At 40.6% G+C, this 19932-nt stretch overlaps 1 long non-coding RNA gene across 1 annotated transcript; it reads left to right on the top strand.

Annotated features, from left to right (window-relative positions):
* Positions 1 to 1525: 1525 nt before the first annotated feature.
* On the top strand, positions 1526 to 13295 carry LOC140482305 (uncharacterized). Its single transcript, XR_011961703.1, has 3 exons — positions 1526 to 1638; positions 6007 to 6075; positions 13184 to 13295. It is a non-coding gene; the product is annotated as an uncharacterized lncRNA (long non-coding RNA).
* Positions 13296 to 19932: the final 6637 nt, after the last annotated feature.

Genomic DNA, 19932 nt, shown 5'->3' with positions numbered 1-19932 from the left:
TGATTGATCAGAGATAACATGGATTTTTAAAAGAGAAATTGGGTGTGACAAACCTGATAGAGTTTTATAAGGATGTTACTAGCAAAGCTGATGAGGACGAACTCATGGATTTTGTTTATTTGGATTTTCAGAATGCTTTGGATAAGTCCTATTTGGGTGATCAGTGAACAAACTTAAAATGCAAGAGGTTGGGCATTGTATAATAGCATGGAATGAGGATTTGTCAACAGGCAGAAAGCAGAGAGTAAGGATAAGTAGGTCATTCGTAGGTTGACCGGTGCCAGTGACCACAAAAATCAATGCTTGGGCCCCAGCTGTTCACAGTCTGTACCAATGATGGGGACATGATCCAAAATTTGGTCGGAATGTGAGCTGTAAGGGAAGCAATAGGGTTACAGATATTTAGACAGTACAACACTATCCACTCTAGTAGGAGAAACAAAAGTGCAGCTATTTCATTCATATTGAGAGATTGAAAAGTGTTGATCTCCAAAGGCACCAAGGGGCCCTTGTTCATGAGTCACTGAAAGGTAGCATACAAATACAACAAACAATCTAGAGGCAAACAGTACTTTTGCTTTTATTGCAAAAAGATTTGAATACAGGAGCAAAGAAGTCTTGCTTCAGTGTGTAGAGATTACATCTGGAGAATTGTATATAGATTCTGGTCCACATAGATATTGTAGCACATTCACAGATTTGGAGTCCATTCAACAGTATAATTGAGAAGTTTGCAGATGACATGAAAATTGATAGGCTGGTAAATATTAAGGGAAATAGCCGGAAACTACAGGATATCCACAGACTGGTTAGGTGGGCAGAGCAGTGACAAATGGAATTCAACATAGAAAAGTGTGAGGAACGCAGTTCAGGAGGGCTAACACTGCAAGGGATTACATTATGAATAATACTTGAGTATTGGAAAGTGCTGAAGATCAGAGGGACCTTGGTTAGGCCACAACTGGAGTACTGGATGCAGTTCTGGTCATCACACTGTAGGAAAGATATGATTGCAGTAAAAAGGTTATAGAGAATATTTGCCAGATGCTGCCTGGGATGTAGGGTCTGAGCTGTGAGGAAAGATTGAACAGGCTTGGATTATTCTCCTTGGAGCAGTGTAGGTAAGGCTAAGCAGCAGGTACTGACCTCCCTTGAGCCCATTATGACCTGGCTGATCCTGTGCCCTACACTGGACTTCTCCACACACAGCTGGAAGCCAGATCTGGCTCAGTTTAGGATAGGAACTTGTCAAAAACAAAAATTACATGCTGTGGTGTTAAAACTGACACTTTGCACACCTATCACAACCTGCTTCTATTACTATTCAAACATTCACAATAATTGCTTTTACTATTAATGTTACTTGAAATGAATTTTTCCAATTATTTATATGATTGATCAGTAAAAACATGTTGCTTTTACAAATCAAAGGATTCTTTAGAATATGTTCGATGAATGAATAAACATAAGTTTTATCTAACATGGTTCAAGTAAAGTTACATTACATTTTGATTTTTTTTATTTCAGAGCAAAACTGTGTCCTTGAAATTATTTGGTTAGCTTTATTTCCAACAATCTGCATTGTCTTACTTATCGTCATATCTTACCAGTTGCTCAAGGAAGATTCATCCTGTAATGGTTAGTATTGTGTAAAGTAAAAATGTTTTATTTATGTATTCTATGTTTACTAAAGTAATACACACTGCAGTGTAGTCTTTGTACATTTTCCAACTTTGCACTCAGTGTCAGCATCAAACCCTATAAGGACAAACACAACATGAATTACATGAATGTTCTAGTGACTCAAAAAGACCATTAGATATAGGAGCAGAATTAGGCCATTTGGCCCATCAAGTCTGCTCTGTCATTTAATCATTGCTGATATGTTTCTCAACCCCATTCTCTTGCCTTCTCCCTCTATAAGTTGATCCTTTTACTAACAAGAAACTGTCTATCTCTGTCTTAAATAGACTCAACAACTTGGCAATAAGTTTCACAGACTCACCACCCTCTGATTGAATTAATTCCTCCTCATCTCAGTTCTAAAGAATTGTCCCTTTATCCTGAGGCTATGCCCCCTAGTCCTGATTTCTCCTACTAGTGGAAACTCCTTCTCCATGTCTACTCTATCCAAGCCTGTCAGTATTCGGTAATTTTCAATAAGGTCTCCCCTCATCTTTCTAAGCTCCATTGTGTACAGTCCCAGAGTCCTCAACCACTCCTCATCTGACAAGACCTTCATCCCCGGGATCATTTTTATAAACCTCCTCTGCATCCTCTTCGACACCAGCACATTGTTCCTTCGATGTTGGGCCTAAAACTGCTCACAATGCAGTCTGACCTGATCCTCATACAGCCTCAGTAGTACCTCTCTACTCTTGTATTCTAGCTCTCTTGAAATAAATGCTAACATTGCATTTACCTTCCTAACTGCCAACTGAACAAGCATGTTAATCTTAAAAGAATCCTGAATTAGGCCTCCAAATCCCTTTGAATTCACATTTCTGAAACCCTTCTATGTTTAGAAAATATTCTATGCCTTTTTTCTTCTTATCATAGTGCATAACCTCACACTTCACAACATTCTACTCCATCTGCCACTTCTTTGCCCACTGTCCTAGTCTGTTCAAGTCCTTCTGCGGCTTCCCTGCTTCCTGAACACTTTCTATCCCTCCATCTATCTTTGTGTTGTCTGCAAACTTGTCCAGGTCATTTATGTATAATGTGAAGAGTTGTGACCCCTGTTGATCTCTACTAGTCACTGATTGCTATTTGGAAAAGAAAACCTTTCATCCCCACTTCTGCCAGTCAGTCAATCCTTATCCATGCCAGTACTTCTCCCCCAACACCATGGGTTGTTGTCTTATATTGCGGTCGCCTAAGCAACACCTTATTAAAGGCCTTCTGGAAATCTAAATAGATCAGGGTCTCTGACTCTCCTTTGCCTAAATCACTCATTATCTCCTCAAAGAATTCTAACAGATTTATCAAACATGAGCTCCCCTTGATGAAGCCATGCTGACTCACCCCTATTTTACCATGTATATCTAAGTACCCTGCAATCTCATACTTAATATATTAACTCTAAAATCTTACAAAAGACTGAAGTCAGGTTAACTGACCTTTGGTTTCCTGTCTTCTGCCTCCCTTCCTTCTTAAACAAGGGTGTTACATTAACCATCATTTAGTCCTCTGGGACCCTTCCTGACTTCAGTGACTACTGAACAATCACCACCAATACCTCCACAATTTCTGTAGCTATTTCCTTCAGAGTTTTGGGGTTGGTAGTCCATCTGGTCCAGGTGATGTATCCACCTTCAGATGCTGAAGCAGTTCGTGTCAAAATGCAGCTCGAACCGACAAGTAACAAGTAGCATTTGTAACACACAAATGGTGCCAGGATAGGATAGGATAGAAATCAACCATCATCCCTTGACATTCAACTACATTACTATCGCTGAACTCTCCATCATTAACATCCTGGGGGGCTTATCACATGCCAGAAGCTGAACTAGGTGTGCCATATAAATACCGTGGCTATAGAGCAAGACAGAAGTTTGGAATTTTGCAGGGAGTAACTCACCACCTAACTCCCCAAATCCACCATCTGTAAGGCACAAATCAGAAGTTTGACGGAAAGCGCATGCATTCCCTTCACCACCGACACTCTGTAGCAGCAGTGTGTGCGGTTCAGAAATTCACCAAGACTCCTTGAACAGCACCTTCTAAACCCAAGAACATTGCCACTTGGAAAGCTAGGGACAGATATTCATGGAAGCACCTCCCCCACCTGCAAGCACCTATCCACACCACCCATCATCTTGACCTAGAAATAATTTTCCATACCTTTACATTACCCCTTGTGGCAAACTGAAGACTGGCAAATGCAATGTCAAACATCTCCCATTGTCTGAAAACCACGTTCTCATGGTCCAGTAAGCTGCACTACCACACTGAGACTAAATTGCCAATAAATGTATCATAGTTTCTAAACTATGATTTAGCAATCAAAACTCAGATTAAACTGCTCATTCCAGATTCCCTAAATAATGGTTTAGTATTCACTACTTAGATTAGCAATGGCTTGTCCAAGTAAACGAAGAGGAGATCTATCTGATTTCACATTCTACCTGCAGTTAACTATCTGAGAGAAAGTGCATCTGTTTGTGAGATGCAACTTTCTTGAAGTTTGTGCTGATCAACTGTTTCTAAACAGGTTCAGGCTCACTGTTATGGATTTTATTATCTGAGTCTCAAAGACTACAAGCTTTCAAATGAAGCTAATATCCTTCAGGGTCTAGCTACCAAAAACAAACCAGTCACATGGAAGGTAACGATAGAGGAGAGATGGCAATTTATATAGAACATAGAACAGACAATGTTACATGGCAGTACAGGCCCTTCGGCCCTCGGTATTGCACTGACCTGTGAAACTAATCTAATGCCCATCTTACCTACACCATTCCATTGCCATCCATATGTATATTCAATGCCCATTTAAATGCCCTTAATGTCGGAGAGTCTACTACTGTTGCAGGCAGGCCTTTCTATGCCTCTACTACTCTCCGAGTAAAAAATCTACCCCGATATCTGTCCTATCTATCACTCCTCAATTTAAAGTTATGTCCCCTCGTGTTATCCTTCACCATCTGAGGAAAAAGGCTCTCACTGTCCATCCTATCTAACCTTCTGATTATCTTATACATCTCAATTAAGTCACCTCTTCTTCTCTCCAATGAAATCAGCCTCAGTTCCCTCAGCATTTCCTCATAAGACCTTCCTTCCATATCAGGCAACATCCTAGTAAATCTCCTTTGAACCCTTTCCAAAACTTCCACATCCTTCCTATAATATGATGACCAGAACGGCTTGCAATACTCCAGGTGCAGCCTTACCAGTGTCTTGTATGGCTGAAGCATGACCTTGTGGCTCCGAACCCCAATCCCCCTACCAATAAACGCCAACACACCATATCCCTTCTTAACAACCTTATTAACCTGGGTAGCAACTTTCAGGGATTTGTGCACCTGGACACCGAGATCTCTCTGTTCAACTACATTGCCAAGACTTTTACCATTAGCCCAGTACTCTGCATTCCTGTTACTTATTCTGAAGTGAACTACCTCACACTTTTCCATATTAAACTCTACTTGCCACTTCTCAGCCCAGCTCTGCATTTTATCTATGTCCCACTGTAAACCACAACATCCTTCAGCACTATTCACAACTTTGCCTACCTTAGTGTCATCTGCAAATTTACAAACCCATCCTTCTACACCCACAGTTTATATTTCTACCAGCCAGTGGATTTGATTAAAAATTAATTTTTTTTACAGGTTGGGAAAGGATTTGGAGAATAAATATGCTTAACAAGGAAAGCATTTTATTTTAATCCAAGGAATGAAAAGTTATTTAGATCAGCTATGTAAAGTGTTATGGCTCATTGTGGCCAACAGTGTATGAAGTTTACTGGGATGAGGCAGAATTCTATTGGCACCAGGGTTTCTAATTACACAAAAGACTCAATTTAAAATACTTTGAATAAGAATTATAAGAATCACAAGATGCCATGTTGCTTCAGTGCCAGATGACAGATCAGGGTATCAGAGTAAAGTACTACATTTGCTCTGTCTTTATGTTGTTTTTCTTTATTGTAATAAAGACCTCATAGTCAAACCTGAAGTATATGTTTCTTCAGTGCGAGCAAGATTGATTGGCAGTCTATGCCTGTTGGCAAAATGACAGCTTACCAGCCTTGAGGTACGCTGGACCCAATTGCCATGAACAGTTATGAAGCCAGTCTGTATTTACTCACATCAATGCATGGAATTTGGACTATCACATTTAATGATGGGACTACAAAGACAAACACTGGATTCAAATATTAACATGAATTTCTGTATTTCTGCATTATTTTACTATTATAATTTTGAAAATCAAAATACTTTTGAATACTGTCATTATCCTCTAATAATAAATTTCTGTAAAACACTTCATACTGTTTAGTACGGAATTGTAGATTGGGCTCTGATTATCCACAAGAAGCGTATGACTATGGAAATCACCTCATGTCAGGTAAATTTAATTCAGAATTCTATTTTGAACAATTCTTTTTAAATGTAGACCATGGTAACATGTGCATTGTAAATATTCAAATAAATATAAAATGGCCATCTGAGAAAAAAATGTTTATAAAATATTTTATTTTGCAGCTTTCCATCAAAATCTTCAAACCTACTTATGGTTGAATGCTTGCCACTAATTAAACTGATATGGCCATACATACTCTGAATAATAGAAAAATTAAAATGCAATAACTAGCTTTTTTGTGTTTGTAATAGGTGCAGAGTCATATTCATACTACAACATAAAGCATTGTTCCCTTTTTGTGGGATTGGAAGGACGAGACAAACCCACAATCTAAAATATTTGCTACAAAATAATTTTTTCAATATTAGCTTAAATGCTATTTATTTATGTTCCAGATCCTATACTAGAGTAATGTTCATCTATTCTTTGGGATTTTCACATTTTGTAATGTGAATCAAAAATTACAATGAGTCAGTAAAGCTGCATTATTGAACTGATCAATTCATTTGCTGAGCATTTCTTCCTACTTAATGCTGTCAATGTGTGGGTAAACCTTATGGGCATGACCTTTCAGGATTATGAGGAAGCCAGTAGAACCTGGCTGACAATCAAATGAATTCAGATAGACCACCAAAAGGGGAATGACTCCTTTCAGACAACAATAGAAGGATCAAGTGTTTCCAATTTATTTTGTTTCAACTTCTAATTAATAGTTCCTTCATGGAATCTTTTTTTTTACATGCCAATTTAAAAATGGACCAGAATTAATTCAACTTTTTTTGCAAAATCATTAAACATATATCTGGAAATATAAACTGAGTTTTAACATCTTAGGTAGAACTTTTCCATTTGATGTTAAAGTATTTTGTCAAGTGAGATTCATGATGTCTGATTTGCTTTTGTTCAGAATGACTTCTCTCATGCAATCTTCTGCTCTTCATGTCATTAGTTTTACAACTGGGCACTTTGGTTCCCATTTCATGGAACCATGTGACAGGAAAGGCAGAAGTGTTTGCCACTGCCAAGACCTTCTGCCATTCATAACACTGGTACCATATTTAAAGTCCAGCTGCACAACACTTCAGACACTGCAAGCTGGGAACAACCCCTCATAATTGATCATACTTGACCATTTTCACTAAAGGCATGGCCCAGAAAGCAAATCTCTCCCTGCTTCCTGGGCATGGACCTGATGAATGAAGGTGGTGGAGAGGAGAGCCCTCCTTTTTCTTGTGGACTGCTATAAGAGGACATGCATCAGAAAAGATTTATCCTGTGCAGTAATCTGTTAGAATTCGAGTGGCCAAGGACTATTTAAAGTAAAATTAACAACTTTATTTCTTAAAGTATAACATAGAATAATTAACTAACCACTATTTACAATTTCTTTCTCTAACCTATGTTCTATCTATGCTTCTATAATACTAGTCTGATAAAACTCCCAACTAAAATTTACAAAACAACACTTCTTATCTCAAAACTAGGTAGCTGGCAGTTCTTGTCTTCGGATCTTCCTGTGTCTTCTTTTCTCCTTGTTAGGAATTTCTGCATCACAGATTACTGATTGAAAAGGTACTTTTAAGAGAGATTTTTTCAAATCATCTGGTACATGCTAGGACTTGGAAGTTCTCCTCTCAACTGTTCAATTTCCCCCCCAGTCTTATATCCCAGAGCATCGTATTGTGTCATTGGCTTTTAAGATTGTCAATATACTCAATTCAAGCTCGATTAGAAATTGGTAATTTTTATCGGGTTATAATTTAAACAGATTGGCTGAATTCAAATTTGTTTTTGTCTCCAGGCAATGAACTACTCGAGTTGTTCAACCCAGTGTTACATATATTGTTGCCTTATTGAGAACACTTGGTGCTGTGTCCAGTAGTTCTGCTGCTTTTAGTTGTCTTAAAGATACACCCACATCTTCATAACAGCCTATTAGCCTTTCCTGCATTTCCCACTCTCTATAATAGGACACCTCATGACCTCTCCTGCTTACCCATCATAATAACTGCTCTTCCATTTATTTCCAGCATACTCAATCTCTTTCTTTGCCTCATTGCAAGAAAACTTGGCCCATCCAAGACTAGTGCAGAGTGGGAAAACAGGAAGTTCTCAACGATCAACCAACATAGTAAATTCCATTGTACTGCACTGCGTTGTTTTTCCAGTAATGCTAGTGCTAACTCATTCTTAATTTGCACAAATAGTTCCCTCTCCTTTTATTAAGCAGGTGCTAACAGCAACCAGTGAACCTCTACTAGGAAGAGGTCAACACTGGAAACCCTCAGTTTCTCCTCTGAGAAAGAAGCCCCTGAACCTTCAGAGGCTAGATTAGTATGGCTTTTATCTGCATTCTCCACTAACTCAGAGACTTTCACCTTTGGGCCTTCTCCATCTGGATTAGACTTGGGAGCATAATCTGGTGAGCACAACATGGTCATATCTTGACAGTTTGTCAAGGAAGAAGCATCTCAGGTCTCCAAGACCCAGAGATCTATCTGAGACCAGGCACCTGCTCAACCTTAGGCAGAAGATGACCTCTTAGTCTTGGCCATTAAGGACTTTGTCAAAGTGCACAGGCAGACCCCGGAAAAGCAGACAGGTTGGTCAGAGGCTGTCAGAAATCTGGAGCATATGTGCGCTTAGCTGTCTCCATGGACAAGTTGAAGACTGTCATGAGAACCAGTTCAGCCCACTCAGAGTCTGTCTTATATGTGCACAGACCTGCACTCCATCAATCTAGCCATGACAATGTAATGACTTGGCAAGCATCATAAGACCATAAGAAATAGGAACAGGAATAGGCTGTTCAGCCCCTTGATCCAGCTCTGCGGCTCAGCAGGAACATGGCTGATCAGACATTCCTCACATCTACTCTGCCCTTTCACCATAATCCTTAATTCCCCTAATGATCAAGAATCTGTTTATCTTAGACTTTAATTTACACAAGGACTCTGCCCTCACTGCTCTCTGTGGGAATGAGTTCCAAATACCCTCAACCTTCTGAGAAGAGAAATACCTCCTCATCCCAGTTTTAAATTGAAGCTCCTTTATTCTGAGACTATGCCCTCTGGTCCCAGATTCTCCCATGAGGGGAAACATCCTCTCATCCTGTCCAAGAATTCCTGTTTGTTTCAATAGTGTCATAGAGTTGTACAACACGGAAACAGACCCTTTGGTCCAACTCATCCATGCCAACCAGGTCTCCTAAATGAATCTAGTTCCATTTGCCAGCATTTGGCCCATATCCTTCTAAATCTTTTCTATTTATGTACCCATCTAGATGCCTTTTAAATGTTGTAATTGTATCTCCTCCTCTGGCAGTTCATTCCATAGATGTACCATGCTCTGCGTGAAAAGATTGCCCCTTGGGTCCCTTTTATATCTTATCCCTCTCACCTGAAATGCATGCCCTTCAGTTTTGGACTCCACTATCCTGGAAAAACGATCTTGGCTATTCACCTTATCCATGTCCCTCATGATTTAATAAACTTCTTTATGGTCATCTTAGACCTCTGATACCTCAGGAAAAATACCCCCAGCCTGTTCAGCCTCTCCCTGTTGCTAAAATTCTCCAATCCCAGCAATATCCTTATAAATAAATCTCTTCTGTACTCTTGCAAATTTAACAATATTTTTTCCGATAGCAAGCAGACAGAATTGAATGCAGGATTCCAAAAGTGGCCTAACCAATGTCTTATTTGCAACATGACATCCCAACTCTTATACTCAATCCACTGACCAATAAAAACAAGTGTACCAATTACCTTATTCACTAACCTGTCCACCTGTGACTCTACCTTCAAGGAACCTCAAGGTTTCTTTGTTCAGCAACACTCCCCAGGACCTTACCATTAAGTACATAAGTCCTGCCCTGATTTGCCATACCAAAATGCAACCTCATATTTACCTAAATTAAACTCCATCTGCCTCCCCTCAGCCCATTGACCCATCTGATCAAGGTCCCATTGTACTCTGATGTTTCTCCAGTTCCATTCCTCCTACATTCACATCCAATTTATTGACATAAATGATAAAAAGCAGTGGAACCAGCACTGATCCCTATGGCACACTGCTGGTCACAGGTCTCCAGTCCAAAAAACAACCCTCACCACCCTCCTCTGTCTCTTACCATGGCTAGCTCTCCCTGCATCCCATGTGTTCTAACCTTTGTTTGGCAGTCTACTGTGCAGAATCTTGTTGATTGCCTTGCTGAAGTCCATACAGACGATATCCACCACACTGCCTTCATTAATCTTCTTTGTCACATCCTCAACAAACCCAATCAAATTAGTGAGGCATGATTTCCCATGCACAAGCCCAAGTTGACTATTCCTAATCAGTCCTTGCTTTTCCAAATAAATGTAAGTCTTTTCCCTTGAATCCCCTCCAACAACTTATCTACCACAGACATCAGGTTCACCAGTCTATACTTCCCTGGTTTTTCCTTACCACCTTTCTTAAATAGTGGCACCACATTAGCCACCCTCCAGTCTTCCAGCACTTCACCTATGGCTATTGATGATGTAAGTATCTTAAAAAGGGGTCCAGCAATCACTTCCATAGCTTTCTATGAAGTTCTGGGATACACCTCATCAGGTTCTGGGGATTTATCCGCCTTTGCATATTTTAAGAAATCCAACACCACCTCCTCTGCAATATGGACACTTTTTGAGATGCCATTATTTATTTCTCCAAGTTCTTTAGTTTCCATGTTGCCCACCAGAGTAAATACTGACCTGAAATACTTGTTTAGTATCTCACCTGTCTCCTGTGGTTCCACACATAGTTGGTCTTGTTCATCTTTAAGGGGCCCTATTCTCTCCCGAGCTACTCTTCTGCACTTAATGTATTTGTAGAATCTCTTCAGGTTCTCCTTAATTCTATATGCCAAAGTTATCTCATGTCCCTTTTTTGCCCCCCTGATTTCCCTCAAGTATATTCCTACTACCCTTACACTCCTCAAAGTATTCACTTGATCCCAGCTGTCTATACCTGCCTTACGCTTCCTTTTATTTTGACCAGTGCCTCAATTTATCTAGTCATTGAGCATTCCCTATAGCTAACAGCCTTGCCCTTCACACTAAAGGGAACATACTGGCTCTGGATTCTTGTTGTCTCATTTTATGAAGGTCTCCTATTGTCCAATCATGCAAAGAGCCTCTCACAATCAGGTTTTGAAAGTTCTTGCCTAATACTGTAAAAATTAGCCTTACCCCAATTTAGAACTTTTAGATCACCGCTCATTCTTCTAGACACCAGTGAGTAAACCTGTTTAGTCTTTGCTCATAAGACAATTCCTGCATTCCAGAGATCATGCTAGTGAATCTACTCTGATCTGCCTCCAACTAAATGATATCTTTCCTTAATAAGGGGATCAAGACTACTCACAGTACTCCAGATGAGGTCTCACCAGCACCTAATACAGTTGCAGTAAGACTTCCCATACTGCTTTACTCCAACCCCCTTGAATTTAAGGCCAACATTCCATTCGCCTTTCTGATTACCTGCTGCATCTATGTGCTAGTTTTCTGTGGTTTGTGCAGAAGTACCTCAAGTCCCTTTGTGTTGCAGCTTTCTATAGTTTTTCTCCATTTAAGAAATACTCTGTCTTTTGTTCTCCCTTACAAAATGAACAACTTCATATTTTCTCATACTATACTCCATTTGTTAACTTTTTGCCCATTTATTTAACTTATCAATATCTCTCTGTAAACTGTTTGTATCCCCTTTGCAACTTGCCTTTCCACTCATTTTTGTGTCATCTGCAAATTTAACTATTGTACATTCACTTTGTTTCCCTGAGTCATTAGTAGAAATTGTGAACAGTAGTAGTCCCAGCACTGATCCCTGTGAAACCCTATTGATTACAGGTCCCCAAGAAAAAGCACTCCTTATTTCCCACACACTGCCTCCTGCACATGAGTCACCTTCCTGCCCATACCAATGTACTACCTCCAACTGAGCTGTATTTTATGAATTAATCTTTTGTGAGGTGCTTTGTTATAAACATCTCCTGGAAATCCAGAAACAACACAGTTACTGGTTCCCCTCTATTCACCCTGGTTGAGATTTTCTCAAAAAACTCTGGTCAGGCATGATTTCCCTTTCATGACCCTGCCTTGATTCCAGTCCTTAATGTCACAGTTGAAGGATCCTTGACATCTGGTTATTTGCTGTTAAAGAGCTGGTTGCTTATGAAAGGTGAGCTATGTTTTTCCAGGTGATTGCAAAACCTGTAGATGTTGAAGTTGAGAAGAGTGAGCCTGCCTCTGGAGGGGCACTGTCAGACCTGCTTCAGTTGGACTAAAGTGAGAGAGATGAGCAGCCTCCTCCAATATCTCAAGGATGAAATAGGTTGTAATCATCTCTTGCAAGTGATGGATTCCTTGACTGCAGACAGCCTCAGACTTTAAGGGTCCTTGAATTGTGACATTAAGGACATCAGCCAAGGCACTGCAGTTTCATATGGACAACACTGAGGCTAAGCACTGTGCAGGGTTTGTACTAAGTCCTGTTCTGAACACAACATTCCACACTTAGACCCACCCATGTGAGTGAGAGTACCGATCAGGAATGATTCCATATTCCTTCAAGGAAAGATTTATTCTATGTATCCAGCTTTTTAAGAGAGTGTATCACCATTTAATGCTGACAGCTAACTGTTCTCCCTCATAGCATAAAGGTCTATTGATAGCTGTCTCTCGCAGATTCAGTGCTGTCCTACAGGATGCTCAAGCATTTCAGGGCAGCTTAGCAGTCTAAGCAAACTCTGTAATGTTGAAACTATACCAATCAAAAAGAGATTCATGCCACATTTGGATCTGATACGCAGAGTGAAGTCTTAAGAGCTACCTAGTAATAGCACCAGCAATGTTACTTCACCCTCTTGCAGGCTGCTACAGAAGACAAAATTGTATAATTTATGGTACCACTGAAGAAAATGACCAAAGATCCACGTGACATGAACTAAATGATAATGCGTGCATAATTTTTTTTGTTGCTTTGTGTTTTATTGATGCTTTGATTCCAGAATTTATAATGAAGAAATGAAAGTACACAACCTTTGAATTACATTAGTTTTCATTATTAGGTGTAAAATCAAGACAACGTGAGGCAGCAACGAACATTAATGAAATTCAGCAGGAAGGAGGCAGAAGCCAATCACATGTCTATGAGGCCTGTCCCAGAGAACATCAGTTTATCAGCAGTGATCAGGGTAATTCAGTATTAAAGCTGTAGAATTGGACCAGAGTCTTTAATGAAAATAAATGATTCATAACGATGCACATTTTTCTTAAGATCCAAATTTAATTCAAGATTTACCGTCCTTTACCGAGATTGTTTTCAACTAACTATAATGTTGTGCTGAGCTTTGTTAATGACAGTATTGAGGACATGTAAAATAAATGCTTTTATCCTTAGACAATCTTTAAACTGCAATAATTTTCATTCTGTAGGTGAAAATGCAAGACAACATGAAGCAGCTGTATACATCAGTGAAATTAAGCAGGAAGGAAGAAGAATGCGATCACCTGTTGGGGCTTGTTCCAGAGAATATCAGTATATCGACAGTGTTCTGGGTAATTCAGTAATAAGGCTGTAGGTCTGGAGAATTGAGATAAGCAGTGAAATATTTTGTCTGATTGTGCTCACAGTTCCATTCCTGGTCTTCTTTCAGCTGTTTACACTCTGAAACTCCCCATCTTGTCATTCTCTCTGTGTGCTTTCAAGATGTTGCTAAAGCTCCTGGAGTATTTTAGCACATTGGAGATTTATGTGACTGCAACTTGTTGTTGACTACTTGGGGTAATAAGACCTTGGTTTGCATTTATACTGAAGGCTGCTGCCTGAGTCAGGCTCTGGATTAGTGGTGCTGGAAGAGCACAGCAGTTCAGGCAGCATTTACCTCTACTCCAAGGAGCAGTCAGGTTGGCACCTCATCTGCTACCAGACTCAATGCCATTCAAATTGAAATTGGTGGAGAACTGTAAGTGGAACTGACCCAGATTATACAGTCACCTGCTTTGTTTCCACTCATGGAAACACTCTGCCATACCCAACTTTTCAGAAAGTAGAGGTGAATTTGTGGAAATTACTATGTATAGTTGAAATAGAAAGTGACTCCAGAATGCAAAAAAGAACTCCAATTATTCCTTAACAATTTATTCACTCATAGGAGGTGGCCATTGCTGGCTGGCCAGCATTTATTACCGTTCCTAGTTTCCCTTGAGAAGGTGGTGATGAGCTACTGCAGTTCATGGACTGTAGGTGGATCCACAATGCTGTTAAAAAGGAATTCCAGGCGTGTGATAAATTTCACTGAAGAAACGATGATATATTTCCTAGTCAGGGTAATGTGGGGCTTGGAAGGGAGCTTGCAAGTTGTGTTTCCATGTTTCTGCTGTCTTTGTCCTTTAGATTGTATTGACCATAGGTTTGGAAGGTGCTGTCTAAAGATCTTTGGTGAATTTCTGCAATGCATCTTGTAGATGAAATGTCTGTTGCTATTGAGTATCAGTGGTGGAGGGACCGGATGTTTATGGATGTCATGCTAACCAAGTAGGCTTTGGATGGTGTCAAGCTTCTTCAGTGTTGTTGGAGCTACATTCATCCAGGTAAATGGGGAGTATTCCATCAACTCCCAACTTGTGCCTTGTTGATGGTGGACAGGTTTTGGGGAGTTAGGAGTTGAGTTGCATGCTGCACTATTCCTAGCCTCTGACCTACTCTTGTAGCCACTGCATTTATATGGTGAGTCTAGTTCTATTTCTAGTCAATGGTAACCCTCCAACATGTTTGACAGTGATGGTCTTGCCGTTGAATGTCAAGGGGTGGTGGTTAGATTGTCTCTTATTAGTGATGGTCATTGCCTGGTACTTATGCGGCACAAATTTACTTGCAACTTGACCAGCCTAAGCCTAGTCTTGCTACATTTGGATATGGGAGGAGAAAGCGAGGACTGCAGATGCTGGAGATCAGAGCTGAAAATGTGTTGCTGGAAAAGCGCAGCAAGTCAGGCAGCATCCAAGGAACAGGAGAATCATTTGGATATGGACAGCCTCAGTATTTGAGGAGTTGCAAAATGTTGCTGAATACTGTACAAGCATTGGTGAACATTCCCATTTCTGACCATATGATAAAGAACTGAAGATGGTTGTGCCAGGACACCATGCTGAAGAATCCTGTAGAGATGTCCTGGAGCTGAGATGACCTACAACAATCACAACCATCTTTCTGTTTGGCAGTTTTGACTCCAAACAGCAGAGCTAATTCCCATTTACTCCAGTTTTGCTAGAGCTCCTTGATGCCACATTCAGTTAAGACCTCATCTCACCTCTGGAATTCAGTTCATTTTGTCTATGTTTGAACCAAGATGAGGTCAGGAGCTGAGTGGCCCTGGCAGAACCTAAACTTGGCATCACTGAGCAGATTATTGTGAAGCAGGTAATGCTTGGTAGGACTGTGAATGACACCTTCCATCACTTTACTGATGACCGAGAAGAGACTGAATGAATGGTAATTAGCTAAGTTGGATTTGTCCTACTTTTCATGCACAGGACATATCTGGGCAATTTTCCACATTGTCAGGTGGATGCCAGTGATATAGGTACTGGATCAGCTTACCAGGGTCTGCTGCAAGTTCTGGAGCACAAAGCTTCAGTGTTATCACTAGAATGTTTTCAGGGGCTTTGCTGCATCCAGTGTCTCCAACCATTTCTTGGTATCATGTGGAGTGAATTGAATTCGCTGAGGACTGGCATCTGGGGTGCTGGGTGGAGGCTGAGGGGGATCATTTCTGGCTGAAGATTGTTGCAAATGCTTCAGCTTTATCTTTTACACTGATGTGATTTATTGTTCAGTCATTGAGGATGATGATATTTATAGAGCCTCCTTCTTTAGTGTGTTGTTGAGTTTTCCACCACCATTCCTGACTGGATGTGGTAGGACTGCAGAGCTTAGATCTTATTGTTGGCAGTGAGATCATTTAGTTTCTGTCTATCATTAGCTGCCTATGCTATTTGAGATGAAAATAGTCCTGTTTTGCAGCTTCACCAGGTTGACACTTCATTTTTAAATATGCCTGGTGCCGTTCCAGGCAATGCCATTATTGCACTCTCCATTGAACCAGGGTTGATCCTTTGGCTTGCTGATAATGGTTGAGTGGGGAATATATCAAGCCATGAAATTACAGATTTTGTTGGAGTATGAGTTTGCTGCTATTGATGGCCCACAGCACCTCATGGACACCCAGTCTTGCATTGCTAGATCTGTTTGAAGTCTGTACCATTTAGCACAGTGATAGTGCCACACCGCGTGATGGAGATTATTCTCAATGGAAGATGGGACTTTGACTCCACAAGGACTATGCAGTGATCACTCTTACTAATACTGTCATGGATAGAAGATTGGTAAAGATGAGGTTAAGATGTTTCTCCATCTTATTGGTTCCCTCACCAGATCCGGTCTAGCAGCTATGTTCGTTTAGACCTGATCAGTTTGATCAATAGTGCTACTACAGAGCCATTCTTGGTGGTTGACTTTCAAATAACCTAGGATACATTTTGTATTCTAACCACCCTCAGTGTTTGCTCCAAGTGTTGTACAACATGAAGGAGATTTCTTTGCCCATGTTTGATCTGATGCTTAGAGACTTCATCATGTCTGCAGTTATAGAGTCATAGAGTCATAGAGATGTACAGCATGGAAACAGTCCCTTCGGTCCAACCTGTCCATGCTGACCAGATATCCCAATCCAATCTAGTCCCACCTGCCAGCACCCGGCCCATATCCCTCCAAACCCTTCCTATTCATATACCCATCCAAATGCCTCTTAAATGTTGCAATTGTACCAGCCTCCACCCACATCCTCTGGCAGCTCATTCCATACACGTAGCACCCTCTGTGTGAAAATGTTGACCCTTAGGTCTCTTTTATATCTTTCCCCTCTCATCCTAAACCTATGTCCTCTAGTTCTGGACTCCCCGACTCCAGGGAAAAGACTTTGTCTATTTATCTATCCATGCCCCTCATAATTTTGTCAACCTCTATAAGGTCACCCCTCAGCCTCCGACGATCCAGGGAAAACAGCCCAGCCTGTTCAGCCTCTCCCTGTAGCTCAGATCCTCCAACCCTGGCAACATCCTTGTAAATCTTTTCTGAACCCTTTCAAGTTTCACAACATCTTTCCAATAGGAAGGAGACCAGAATTGCATGCAATATTCCAACAGTGGACTAACCAATGTCCTGTACAGCCGCAACATGACCTCCCAACTCCTGTACTCAATACTCTGACCAATAAAGGAAAACGTACCAAATGCCTTCTCCACTATCCTATCTACCTGCGACTCCACTTTCAAGGAGCTATGAACCTGCACTCCAAGGTCTCTTTGTTCAGCAACCTGCCCTAGGAGCTTACCATTAAGTGTATAAGTCTTGTTAAGATTTGCTTTCCCAAACTGCAGCACCTCGCATTTTTCTGAATTAAACTCCATCTGCCACTTCTCAGCCCATTGGTCCACCTGGTCAAGGTCCTGTTGTAATCTGAGGTAACCCTCTTCACTGTCCTTGGATGCTGCCAGACTTGCTGCGCTTTTCCAGCAACACATTTTCACCTCCAATTTTGGTGTCATCTGCAAACTTACTAACTGTACCTCTTATGCTCGCATCCAAATCATTTATGTAAATGACAAAAGTAGAAGGGCCCAACACCGATCCTTGTGGCACTCCACTGGTTACAGGCCTCAGTCTGAAAAACAACCCTCCATCACCACCCTCTGTCTTCTACCTTTGAGCCAGTTCTGTATCCAAATGGTAGTTCTCACTGTATTCCATGAGATCTAACCTTGCTAATCAATCTCCCATGGGGAACCTTGTCGAATGTCTTACTGAAGTCCATATCGATCACACCTACTGCTCTGCCCTCATCAATCTTCTTTGTTACTTCTTCAAAAAACTCAATCAAGTTTGTGAGACATGATTTCCCATGCACAAAGCCATGTTGACTATCCTGAATCAGTCCTTGCCTTTCCAAATACATGTACATCCTGTCCCTCAGGATTCCTTCCAAAAACTTGCCCACCACCGAGGTCAGGCTCATCGGTCTATAGTTCCCTGGCATGTCTTTACCGCCCTTCTTAAACAGTGGCACCACGTTTGCCGACCTCCAGTCTTCCAGCACCTCCCCTGTGACTATCGATGGTACAAATACCTCAGCAAGAGGCCCAGCAATTACTTCTCTAGTTAACGTTGAGAACTCTCAGGGCAACTCCCTCCTGATGCTTTACCACTGTTCCCCTATCTTTGCTGGATGGGACATGTCCAAGGATGGTGATGGGGGTGTTTGGGATATTGTAAGGTATGACTCCATGAGTATGACTACGTAAGGCTAATCCATGAGACAACTGTTCCAATTTTGGCACTAGCCCCCACAAGGACAAAGAATCTTTGAATTGTTGATGAGGAGTACTTTGCAGGGTTGACAGGGCTCGTTTTACCATTGGCTTTTCTGATGCCTAGGTCGATGTGAGGTTGTCTGTCCAGTTTCATTTTATTTTATATATGGCTGTATTTTATATTAATGAGGACTACTTTTAAAAGTACAGAAAGCTTTTTATTCGAGAATACTAACTAAATTGCTTTTTATGATTTTCTTAAGGAGATAAGAACTTATCCAAGGAACATGGCAAATTATCTATAATACCTGAACTTGAAGGAGCCTATTCCAATAATGAAGGTATTTAAGAAGCAAAATTGACTTTTAGCCAAACATTTCAGAACAATGTGCTAGAAGACATTCTGAATGTGCTATTATGTGTGGCAGAAATGGCCTGTGCCTCATATTCTTCTCTGCTGCAAAGAAACAAGCATCTCTTTAAATATCTTTTTGATAATGAAGGTATTTTCATTGTAAAAGATAAGCATTGAAAGACTTACAAGTTGGAAATTCTTCAGCCAAAAACTCACATATGCACTGAGATGTCTACGCATCCCCCAAATAGAGTTAAAATGTGAATGTGAGTGAGGTCTTTGAGAGATTTAAAGGTGATAGAGAGGAATTTACTTCAATGCATTATGAAGTGTCGCAAGTGTAAATTAGTGGGGCAACAAAGTGTGAACAGAATATAATCTGTGCTGGGAGGAGATGGGAAATGTGACATACTGCAATCAAATGTGACTTGCCAAAGAGTGGACCAGGTCTCTGATGGCAGTGGGATCGAATTGTTTAATATCTGTCACCATGTGATAGCTAAGCACTCAATCTTTACACCAGGAATGTACATTGTCATCTGGTGTGATAGTTTTAGTTATACTCTAGTTATCAATAATTGTGTTAGTACAGAACCTGAATCTTCAGAATTCAGTTAAGTGTTGACAGTAGGGATGCTAGGGTGATGATATTCAGGAGAAAGTGAGCATTGCAGATGCTGGAGATCAGAATCAATAAGTGTGGTGCTGGAAAAGCACAGACGGTCAGGCAGCATTCAAGGAGCAGGAGAGTCGATGTTTCAAGCATAACCTCTTCATCAAACATCAGCTCTCCTGCTCCTCGGATGCTGCCTGACTGGTTGTGTTTTTCCAGCACCACACTTTTTGACTGATGATGATATTCACCATACTCTTGTTGCTCTTGTACAAAACTTTATGAAAATAATGACAAGCATCTTTACAGTCTGCTAAAAAAGGAAGTGAGACAGGTTTTTAATACATTCATACTCAGTTACAGAGCAGAGATCGTATTTCTATCCTTAATCGCAAGAAGGGAGAGCTGCATTGGGCAAAATTAATGACCCAGCAAATCAAATCTATGTTAAACTTGGGTTTGTGGAATCACTGTGTTGG

This window comes from Chiloscyllium punctatum, chromosome 1 (genome assembly GCF_047496795.1).
Source record: "Chiloscyllium punctatum isolate Juve2018m chromosome 1, sChiPun1.3, whole genome shotgun sequence".
In the NCBI taxonomy this organism is placed as follows: domain Eukaryota; kingdom Metazoa; phylum Chordata; class Chondrichthyes; order Orectolobiformes; family Hemiscylliidae; genus Chiloscyllium; species Chiloscyllium punctatum.
The sequence above is the reverse complement of the archived record's forward strand: the minus strand, read 5'-3'. Positions and strand labels throughout refer to the sequence as shown.